Here is a 12,801-nt window from a genome sequence, read left to right on the forward strand (position 1 = left end):
TAACTACTACCTTACTTTTGTTGTTCTTCATTCTTATGGGTTTATTTATAACTTCAATGCATATCTATATTGTGTATATTCATATCTATATAGTATAGCCATAAAATGTGTCAATTTGAAATGTGCCAAGAGTGTCATATTGAAAGCATTATTTTCTACATGTCATTCAAGAACTTGCTTTTTTTTTCCCTCACCCGAGGACATTTTTGTTCAAGTAGAGTGGGAGGGAGAGAGAGGAACAGAGAGAGAGAGAGAAACATCGATGTGAAGGGACACATCGAGTGGCTGCCACCCGCACAACTGACCAGGGCCGGGGACATACTGCAACCGAGGTACATGCCCTTAGTGGGAACCGAACCCCGGTTTCTCAGGACCGCAGGCCAACGCTCTAACCGCTGAGCCAAACTGGCCAGGGCCCAAGAACTTGCTTTTTAAAAATTCAGTATCATGCTTTTAAGATTTAACTATGTTGATATAGATAGAGCTAGTTCAATAATTTTTTTTTTTTTTTTTATCCTCACCCGAGGATATTTTTCCATTTTTTGTACAGATAGAGTGGGAGGGAGAGAGAGGAAGGGAGAGAGAGAGAGAAACATCGACGTGAAGGGACACATCGAGTGGCTGCCACCCGCACGACCAACCAGGGCCGGGGGCAAACTGCAACCGAAGTACGTGCCCTTAGCGGGAACCGAACCCGGGTCTCTCCGGACCGCAGGCCGACGCTTTAACCGCTGAGCCAAACTGGCCAGGGCGCTAGTTCAATAATTTTAACTACTATATATTATTTTTGAATACTCTGAATTATATGCTTATAGCCCACTTTATTTATTCTAATAATTAACAATGAAGTTACTGTCATTTTGTGCCATTTTATACTGCGCTACAACAATATATTATGCATATATATTAGAGTTTCACTAGAATATATATCTATGAGTGGAATTGTTAGTTCTAAATTTAACTGCAAAGTGGTTGTACCAAATTTCCCTTCTACTGGCAGTATGTGAACATGGCTTTTTCTCCATATCCTCATATAACCTAAACAAGAACTTTCAGAAGTTTTAATTTTTGCTATTCTGGTAAGTATGGAATAGTATCCCACTGCTATTTTGTTTTGCATTTCTGTTGTTACTGGTGATGTTGAGAAGCACAAAATATGTTGGCCATTTTGATTTCACTTTTCATGAATTGTCTGAATCATTTGTCCATTTTTTTCCATTGGGTCATTTTTTTATATTGATTTGTAGACTTTCTTTCTATATTCTGAACATAAACCTTTATAGATTATTCTTGCATATCTCCTTGCCCAGCTTATTGTTTTTCTTTCACTTTTTATCACAGAGGCATTAAATTTTAATGTAGTATCATTTATCACTCTGTGACCTGAGAAGGAAAACAAAAATAAATCTACATGAAGACTCTTTATGGTAAAACTGCAAGACACACAAAAGAAAGAAATTCTTTTTTTTTTTTTTTTTATCCTCACCCAAGGATATTTTTCCATTTTTTGTACAGATAGAGTGGGAGGGAGAGAAAGGAAGGGAGATAGAGAGAGAAACATCGACGTGAAGAGACACATCAAGTGGCTGCCACCCGCACGACCAACCAGGGCCGGGGACAAACTGCAACCGAAGTACGTGCCCTTAGCAGGAACCGAACCCAGGTCTCTCCGGACCGCAGGCCGACGCTCTAACCGCTGAGCCAAACTGGCCAGGGCAAGAAAGAAATTCTTAACAGTGTTTTTAAAAGTGTATTTTAGTTAAGAAAAGAGAGATCTGAATGACAATTTCAAAACAACAGAATTCTCAACAGCAACAATGTCAAAAAAAAAAAAAAAATCCAAGTGCTAAGAGAAAATAACTGCAAACTTAAATTTTATACCCAACTAAAATATCATTCAAGTCTCTCTCTCTCTCTCTCTCTCTCTCTCTCTCCCTCTCCCTCTTCTTCTCCCTCTCCCTCTCTCTCTCTCTCTCTCTCACACACACACACACACACACACACACACACACTCACAGTTAAGTTAATGGAGGAGTTTTCAACTAACATAGCTCACTGAAAGATCTTCCCAAAGATTTTCTTTACTTCAGGAAGAGGGACACCTAAACAGCAAAAGGTCAAAAGAAAATTGATGAAGACATCAAAAATACCGAGTTGTCTATGGATTTTCTCAAATACCTGAAGAATTTAGCCGTAGAGTGCACATTGTCTCCGTGTAATACCTACTAGTGCCCTTCTGTTGGCACACCTGTGTTAGTGAAATCAAGATTGTACCCTTTCTTTCATCAGAATTTCTTAGTCTCTAAACCGTTATTTCATATATTCCATCAATGCTATATTTTAAGTCACTGTCTTTTATCTATCTTCAGTTCACTGTTCCTTTTGTGTCTAACTTGATGTTTAATTATTCAAATTCCATTTAACTCAATGTCACGGACCATAATATATTTTATCTAGAAATTCTATTACAGAAATTCTATATTATTTTCACTTTATCTTTTTTAATTTTTTGGTGATAATATTTAAGTTCTATTCTCTTAGCAAATTTCAGTTACATGGTACAATGTTATCAACTGTAGTCACCATGTTTTACATCACACCCTCAGAACTTATTCATTTTATAGCTGAGAGTTTGTACCCTTTTACCAACTTTTCCCTATTCACCCCAACCCCTAAACCCTGGCAAACACTTTTCTACTCTCTGTTTCTATGAGTTTTACCTTTTTAAAAGATTCTACATACAAGTGATACCATGCACTATTTGTTTCTCTATGTGGCTTATTTTACTTAACATAATGCCTTCAAGATCCATCCATATTGTTACAAATAGCAGGATTTTCTTCTTTCCCATATTTTCTTCTTTCTGAAATATATTATGCATGTATGTATGTATTATACATATATATACACATAATAAAATATATCTCCATCTTAATGTATATGTGTGTATATACGTATGTGTATGTGCATATATATCGCATTTTCTTTATTTACTCATCTGTTGATAGACACTTAGCTTTCCACATCTTGGCTATTGTTAATAATGTGGCAATGGACATGGGAGTGCAGATATCTCGTCAATATTCTGTTTCCATTTCCTTTGGGTATGTACCCAGAAGTGGGATTTCTGGATTATATGGTAGTTCTATTTTTAATTTTTTGAGGACCCTCCATCCTGCTTTCTATAGTGTCTGCGCTAATTCACATTCCCGCCAACAGTGTACAGGTTTTCCTTTTTCCTCATGCTTGCCAATACTTAGTTTCTCGAGTCTTTTTTATGACCGTCATTCTAAGAGGTATGAGATGATATTTTATTGTGGTTTTGATTTACATTTTCCTAATGATGTTGAAAACCTTTTCATGTACCTGTTGGCCAGCTGTATGCCTTCTTTAGAAAAATGTCTGTTTAGCCCTGGCCGGTTTGGCTCAGCGGTTGGAGCGTCGGCCTGCGGTCTGGAGAGACCCGGGTTCGGTTCCCGCTAAGGGCATGTACCTCGGTTGCAGTTTGTCCCCGGCCCTGGTTGGTCGTGCGGGTGGCAGCCACTCGATGTGTCCCTTTCACATCGACGTTTCCCTCTCTCTCTTCCTCTCTCTCCCTCCCACTCTATCTGTACAAAAAATGGAAAAATATCCTCGGGTGAGGATAAAAAAAAAAGAAAAATGTCTGTTTAGGTCCTCTACTCATTTTTTAATCATGTTGTCATTGTTATTATTGAGTTGTAGGAGTTCTTTAGGTATTTTGGATATTAATCCCTTATCAGATATATGATTTACAAATATTTTCTCCCATTTGGTAGGTAGCCTTTTCATTTTGTTGATGGCTTCCTTTGCTGTGAAGCTTTTTAGTTTGATTTAGTCTCACTTGTTGATTTTTGTTTTTGTTAACTTTGCTTCTGGTGTCAAATCCAGAAACTCGTTGCCAAGACCAGTGTCAAGGAGATCATACCCTATGTTTACTTCTAGGAGAGTTACATTTAAGTATTTAATCCATTTTGAGTTGATTTCTCTGACTGGTGTACAACAAGGGTCTAGTTTCATTATTTTGCTTGTGGCTGTCCAGTTTTCCCACCACCATTTATTGAAGAGACTGTTTTTTTCCCCATTGTATATTCTTGGTACTTTGATCATAAATTAATTGACCATTTATGCATAGATCTATTTTGTTTCATTGGGTCTATGTGTCTGTTTTTATGCCAATGCCACAGTGTTCTGATTACTATTGCTTTGTAATGTGATTTGAAATTAGAACGTGTGATGCCCCCAGCTTTGTTCTTCTCAAGATTGCTTTTGCTATTTGGAGACTCTTGTGATTTCACACAAAGTTTAGGATTATGTTTTCTGTCTCTGTAAAAAATACTATTGGAATTTTGATAGATATTGCATTGAATCTGTAGATTGTTTTCAGTAGTAAAGATATTTTAACAATATCAATTCTTCCAGTTCATGAGCATGGAATATTTTTTCAGTTCTTTGTATCTTTTTCCATTTCTTTTACCAGTGTCTTATAATTTTCAGAATAGAAAATTTTTACCTCCTTGGTTAAATTTATTCTTAGGTATTTTATTGTTTTAAATGCAATTGTGAATGGATTGTTTTCTTAATTTTTCTTTCTGATAGTTTGTTGTATAGAGATATAACTGTGTTGTAGAGATGCAACTGATTTTTATATATTGATTTTGTATCCTGCAACTTTACTGAATTAGTTAGTTCTGTTTTTGGATGGAGTCTTTATAGTTTTCTATGTATAATACCATCTCACCTAAAAATAAAGACCATCTTAATTCTTCTTTTATAATTTAGAAACCTTTATTTCTTTTTCTTACCTAATTGCTCTGACTAGGACTTCCAGGACTATTTTTTAAAATATACTTTTTTGTTTGTTTGTTTTTAGAGAGAGAAAGGAAGGGAGAGAGAGATACAAACATTGATGTGAGAGAGAAACATTGATCAGCTGCCTCCTGCATACCCCCTACTGGGGATCAAGCCCCCAACTCAGGCATGTGCCCTGACCAGGAATTGAACCAGGACCTCTCAGTCCATGGTACGACGCTCAGTCCACTGAGCCACACTGACCAGGCTCCAGAATTAATTTGAATAAAATGGCAAGAGAGGACATCTTTGTCTTGCTCCAATCGTAGAGGAAAAGCTTTCATCTTTTCACTACTGAGTATGATGTTAGCTATGTATTTGCCGTGTATGGCCTTTATTGTGTTGAGGGATGTGTCTCTATACCCAAAAATGCTCTGTTGTATGTTTAGTTTCTATTTCATTTATATTCACGCTGATCTTTTTTTCCTTCTTCCTACTGACTTTGGCTCCGTTTGTCCTTCTTTTTCCAGTTCCTTGAGGAGTAAAGTTTGGTTGGTTGAGCTTTTTTCTTTTTCTTAATGTGGGCATTTAAAACTATTCAATAATCTTGTTTTGGGCAATTTCTTCTGTTTCTGGAGTCTACACATTCTCATGCACAATGGATTGTGTTTTTGTTTGCTTTGTAATTTTTATTATGAAGTTACCTTCATTGAATCTTTTCAGTTTATATAACCTGAGTTGAAGGTATATTTCTCCAGAAAGGTTTAGCACATGTTTCTTTTAGGCTACCAAAGGGTATTCTTGGCTTAGGACCAAATTTTATGTTAATTTATTAAAGCTGGTCATTCCCCAAACACATTTATAGTATAAATTTGAGGTCTTAACTTACTCATGGCATGGGCTCGCTCCGCACACATACATTGAGCTCAAGCCATATCTATGTTAATGAATGAGGTTTTAACAGAAACGTGAAGATGAGTACTACCAATATGTTACCAATTATTAAACAATGACTCTCTTTTAAGTCCTATGCTGCTTTACCCAATGTATAAATTTAGGATGTAAGTTCAAATTCTGTGACCAAGTCTCAGAATTACATTTGTGAAGGCAAGATGGAGTGTCGTCCCATGCACTGAAGGGTTGTGGGTTGGATTCCTGGTCAGGGCACATGCGTGGGTTGTGGATTTGATCCTCAGTTGGGGCATGTGCAGGAATCATGCCCCAATTGATCAATGTTTCTCTCTCACATTGATGTCTCTCTTTCTTCCTTTCTTCTTCTCTCTCTAGAATCAATAAAAGCATGTCCTCAGGTGAGGAAAAAGAAGAAAAAAAAATTTTTTTTAGCTCAAGTCCAACCTAAAATGCCAGCTCTGCTCTCGAAAGGTATTAGGATTTCAGGATTCTATCTTCTGTTCAATCACAGATCAGTTCAATCACAGATGATCCAAGAGGCCCTGCCACTATGTCTACATTCCAGTCAACAAGAAGGAGAAAGTAAGAATAAGACACATTCCAAAATTTGTACACACCATATCACTCACACCCCATTGATTAGAACATAGTTATATGCTCACACCTCGCTGCAAAAGAAGCTGAGAAATAACCTGACCAGTGTGGCTCAGTGGTTGAGCACCAATCATGCACCAAGAGGTCACTGGTCCGATTCCTGGTCAGTGCACATGCCCAGATTGTGGGCCTGATCCCCAGTGGGGGGCATGCAGGAGGCGGTCAATTGATGTTCTCTCTCATTGATGTTTTTATCTCTCTCTCTCTCTCCTCTCCCTTCCTCTCTCTCTAAACTCAATAAAGGAAAAAAGTTTTTGTGTTTTTTTTTAAAAAAAGAGCCTGGGAGTTGGAGTCCCTTTTTTTGGGGGGGGGGGGTGCCATGTCTCAGCTAAAAACTGGTGTTCCTATGTCTGTAGAAAAAGAAGGAACAAATATTAAGGGCAACCACCAGATTGCCATGCCTACATTATATCATTTTTATCTAAAGCAAGCCTATAAAATACACATTGTATCCACTTTGCATCTAAGGGAAAGTAATTTGCCCAAGGCAATACAGTTTTGTAGAGAGGAGTTGTGACTTAAAGCCAGATGTCTGTGACTCCAACATTTATTATGACACCATTAAAGGTGAGATCTAAATGCATGGGTGGTTACATTTGTTTAGAACTCTCTGTGAAAATATTGAAGGAGACTTTGGAATCAGATCTTAAGTGACCCACCAGCAGGGCCAAGCCTAAGATGAGGCAAATGAGATACCAAAATTGTGACAGATAAAAATGCACTCACTCTCAAAATTGTGCAAATATTCACAACCCAGAGAATAAGTACCTCCTTAAATTTTTCTCCCTAGGAAATTCACTTGCCTCACTCTACTACCAGCCCTACCCATAACGTCCATTACCAACTCACCGTGACCTTGGACTAATTATTTTATTTCATCGGCTCTGTTTACTTGTCTAAATAGTATGATTAATACTGTTTTCCTCTCAGCTTCAGAGAATCAGGCAAGCAAAAATGAGATATGAGTTTTACAAATTATAAAGTTAGAAAAAGATAAGATTTAATTTGATTCTTGAGAGTCAGGGTCATATTTGAATATGAGGATATATCTTTTGGGGAATGGAGCAGAACATGGATGGGTGGATGGGTAGATGGAAGGTAGAATTATTCGTTAAATAAATATTATTGCATATCTATTGTGTGTCATACACTGTTTTAGATACTAGAAATTTACATAATGCTGAACAAAACAGATATGATCCCATCTCCTGCATAGTATGAGAGAGATATTAAATCAGTACATAAATACATACACAATTATAAACTGTGGTAACTTTTATGGAGAAATAACAAAGGGAACATCATTGATATGAACATAAGGGAAAGCTTTTAGGAGTAAATGACATTTGAGGTAAGGCCTGAAAAATTAATTGTAATTAGCTGGACAAAGAGTTGAGGAAGGTGTTCTTTCAGGCTGAGAAAATAAAACAAACACAAACAAAATGTTTAGAAATCAGGAAGTACACAACCCAGTGGAGAAACTAAAGCCTCAGATTTCTAGCTAGAAGATCAAAAATTTATTGACATGAGTAAAAAGAATTTTTAGCAGAGGATTATATATAAAGAAGAACCACATGAAAATCTTACAGATTAAATATACAATCATCAAAAATTGTAAAAATTACTAAAAAGGATCAGAAGCAGAATGAAGATGACAAAGAGAAGAGTTGGTGGATGTAAAGATACAATAGAAATTCTTCGTGTGAAACAACAGAGACAAAAAAGATTTTAAAAAAAATATTGATCTGAGCCTCAGTGGGAAAATACCAAAAGGTCTGACATTCATGTCACTGGAGTCCAAAAAGGAGAAAGAATGTGGTGCTGAAACAAATTTAGTGATATAAACTAATAGATTCAAGAAGTTCAAGAAATTCCAAACAAGATAAACTCAATAAAACCTACACCCAGATACATTATGATCAAACTGCTGAGAACTAAAGACAAAGAAAAAACTCTTGAAAGCAGCTAGAGAAAACCAACACATTACCTATCGGGGAACAGCAATGTGAATTACAGCAGGTTTCTTGTCAGAAATTGTGGAAGTCAAAAGGAAGTGGAACAACTTGTTTGAGGTGCTCAGACTGTCAACCCAAAATTCTACATCAAATATAATGAAAATTTATTCAGGAGTGAAGGTGAAATAAAGACATTCTATGATGAAGGAATACTAAAAGAATTTGTTACCAGCAGCCATGCTTTAAAATTATTGCTAAAGAAAGGTATTCAAACATTAGGAAAATGTCTTTCAGGAGGAAGCTTGGAATATACAATACCAAAGGGCTATTGGATCATGACTGCTTCTTCCTTATCTTATAAAAATTCCAAGTGGGAACATGGCCTCATGTCCATCCCTCTCACACAATTCTATATCTAAAAAATTACCAAATCCTCTTCATTTATTTCAAATCTGTTCATTTCTCCATCCCGTTGGTGCCTTCATAGTCCAGGGCATCATTTCTTATATAAATACAGTGTCCCCAAGTGGTCTCCCTAACTCTAGTTTTGCCTCTTCTACATTCTCCATCCCACTCCAAGGATCTAAACTTCAAATATCATCATGTTGTGTTTCTCCTTAAAACATTTTATTCCTTTATTGCTTTTAAAATAGTGATCTTTTTAGCCTGGTTACAAGACTTTTCATAGTCTGCCTCCTGAGCACCCCTCTAGCCTCATTTCCTGCCAGTCTCCAATCCCTCTCCCTGAATTACATTCTTTATACCAGCATAGTAAATATTTTAGGCTTTGGGGGTTATATGTCCTCTGTTGCAACTACTCAACTCTGTAGTTGTAGTACAAAGCAACCATAGATGATATGTAAATAAATGGAAGGGACTATGTGCAAATGAAATTTAAATTACAAAAGCAAATGGCTGGCTGGATATGACCCCTGCTTTAGACAAATATACTACCTACGAACCTGTGGACAGGGCATTTTCTTACATCTCTTGAATATTGCACAATCTACTGTTTGTTTGGAATGCCTGTCTTCTGTGTCTGGCTGCCTTCAGTTCATCACCATTTCTCTCTCAAACTGGATGCAGCTACTTCCGAGACTCATTGTTGCACTTGTCACACTAATATATTTACCTACTGATGTATTTACCTGTTTACTTGTCTGTCTTTTCCCACTTATCTATAAGCTTCCGGCGGGCAGAAACTATTTCATGTCCACACTTTAATCCCTAGTGCCCAGCAGAGTACTTGGCACATATAAATACTCAATAAAACTTTCATGTTTTCCATTGAGTGATTGGAAGGCCAGTAGCCCTCTGGCTGGCCCAGCCCTAGTCTTAAAACATTAGGACTAGGAAAACACGGCCTAACTTGAAGGCTGTATCTCCATGGAAACTGTGATCTGTTTTGGGTAAGCCATCTTTTTCCTTTGGCCTGGCTGCTTCTTCCAGGGAAGTAAAGGTCCAAAATTAAGGACCAACCACTGTATCTTCTCTCAGGCAGCACCCATCCCATCCACCAGGCAGCCCAGAGCTGTCTGACCCCACTTCCGACAAGCATTCTGAGCCACTGACTTTAAAAATAAGCCCTGAGGGGGAAATTACTACATCTCTTTCCAAAGACTGGCGTAGATGCCAAAGGCGGTGTACAATGAACCATTTGTGGTTAAGGGTGGAGTAACCACCATTCAGCCAGGCATCCTGGGGACTCTCCCTGCCTATTCCATGTTCTCCCTTTCCAGCCCATGACCAATAAAGTAGGAAAAGGGCAGCTTTCTCTGCCAAGCCATCAGATAATTAAGTAGCTGAAGGGTCAACCATGTGTCCTGTTCTGAACTAGAGCTAAATCTCAGGTAAAGACTTTGGCCCTTCCTGCAAGACCTTATAGTCTAGTTGAAACACACACACACACACACACACACACACACACACACACACATCTGTAAACCATTTAGAGATTGGCAAAATACATTTATTTATTCACTCATTCCCTTTTGGAAGTGCCAGCTCAATGTCAGGCACAGTGTGGGATGTTGAGTCACAAAGGTGAATAGTTCACTCAAGGAACTATCACCCTACTAACCTTTAGGCCAAAGTAAGAATTTATAATGCAATGGGGACTTCACGTTGAAGGTATCAATAAAAGCTAGAGTTGTCAGAGAAAGTTCCACCGAGAAAGTGAAATTTGAACTGGCCTTGAGGAAGGTATGGGAGAGAGATGAATGAATGGAAAGAGGAAAGGGTTTCAGTCAGAGGAAACGACATGAGCAGAGGAGTGGAGAACTGAGTTTGAGGGTGAAGAGGAGACGTGAGTAGTGGGAAATAAGGCTGGAGAGAATGTGAAGATCACATTGCGAACAACCTTGAAGACAGGGCACTTAATTACCAGGGGAGGTGAAAATCCACTTCTCTCTCTTTTTTTAACTGAGCTATGTAATTCACATACAATAAAATCCACCCTTTTAAAGTTAAAAACTTAGTAGATTTTAGTCTATTCACAGAGGTATGCAACCATCACCGTGATCTCACTCCAGAACAGACAACATGGCTTTGGATATTTCTGAGCAGAGATTTCATGGGGTAACATTGCATTTTAAGCAGATCACCCCAGCTACAAAGGCAGGAATGATTATGCGGGAAGAAACTGGACACAGAGGTGAGCTAAGAGGCTCAGAGGCTTGGAGACCTGGACAGGAAGAGGGTATGGCGGCACCTCCTGTCTGTGGTCTTCTCACTTCATCCATGATCATGGGATTTGTGGTGTAGTAATTTGTTGACATCCTAATTTATGTCTTTTCTCCTTGTATTTTTTTTTTTTATCCTCACCCGAGGATATTTTTCCATTTTTGTACAGATAGAGTGGGAGGGAGAGAGAGAAAGGGAGAGAGAGAGAGAAACATCGACGTGAAGAGACACATCGAGTGGCTGCCACCCGCACGACCAACCAGGGCCGGGGACAAACTGCAACCGAAGTACGCGCCCTTAGCGGGAACCGAACCCGGGTCTCTCCGGACCGCAGGCCGACGCTCTAACCCCTGAGCCAAACTGGCCAGGGCTCTCCTTGTATTTTTTTCTTCCTCATTCCAAGAAGGTGGCAGGCATTTGTGTTCCCTAGCATTAGCGGTTTTGGAGCTAGGCTAAAAGCAAGTTGCCTGTGGACAACCACCCTTCCTGACTTCTGCTCTAGGAACTCTGAGCTCCGAGTCAGCATAATGTTGTGGGAGGGGAGAAAAGAGATGGTTTGGGGCCAATAGGAGCTGAAGCTGAGAGAACAGGACCGGGAGGAGGCTTCCCTAAAACTTTGAAGAACCAGTGATTTCTGGTCCTAAGAGTAATAGAGACCTAAAAGGAGGTGGCAGCATGCTACTTCTTGGAAGTTTGACCCCAGGCCGTGGAGCTCCAGGGCTCCAAGCCCCCAAAGGACTCCTGCACCCGAGTGTGGCACAGTGAGCATATCAACTCTAAATGGACCGAAAACCAGAAGAGCCTCTCAACGAAACATTCCATTCTGCATAAAACTCCTGGGATCTGGCCCTGTCCTGGGAGCTCTGGGCCTCAGCAGTGATGGAGACAGCATTAACCAGCAGCTTGGCAGCCTCAGAGTCACATTTAAAGAAGCTGAAGGCCGGTGGGCCTTCTTGAGAGGTAGTATTACATAGTGGTTAACAGCACAAACTCTGGAGACCAGCTGTCTTGGATTTAGCCTTGGTTCTGCTATTAGCTGTAGGACCTTGGGCATGTTACTTCTCTTACCTAGGTTTCCCCAAAACGGAGATAATGAGAATCAAGTATCTCACAGTGTTGTTGGGAGGATTGAATGAATGAACATATATAAAACTATTATAACACTGCTTGTCACAGAAGAGATGCTTATGTAGGTGTTTACTTGTTATTATTAATTAATGAGAGAAAACAAATATTTGGGGGAGGAAGGGGTGTTGCCCTGTAAAGGAAGATAACTATTGGGTGGAAATACAGGTGGGAAAAAGTAGAGGGAATGAAGAAGAAAAGAGGGGATATTAAGAATGGAGGACTTACGGTAAATAACTATGTAGATATAAAGGAGAAGGAACAGTAAAATAAAAGCAAATAGATGAAGATATATAGGGACACAGAAATAGATAATTTGATTGACAATTGATAGATAATAGATGATAGATAAATTAGATAGATGATAGATAGATAGATAAGATAGATAGATAGATAGATAGATAGATAGATAGATAGATAGATAGATAGATGATAGGTAGATAATAAAAAGAGATTGGGAAATATTTCATATAATAAAAATATAAAGGTAAAAATATGGTAGAAAAGAGTAATTGATAATATATGTGAGAAAGATCAACTGATAACAGACAGATGATAAACACAATGAAATATAAAAACTAGTATCAAGTGTTAAATGAAAACCAAAAAAAGCACAAAGGGAAGACAAAAGGGAGGCTGGTAGTGAGGACTAGGTCAGGGCGGA

Source organism: Molossus molossus, unplaced genomic scaffold (assembly GCF_014108415.1).
Source record: "Molossus molossus isolate mMolMol1 unplaced genomic scaffold, mMolMol1.p scaffold_m16_p_10, whole genome shotgun sequence".
Classification (NCBI taxonomy): Eukaryota; Metazoa; Chordata; class Mammalia; order Chiroptera; family Molossidae; genus Molossus; species Molossus molossus.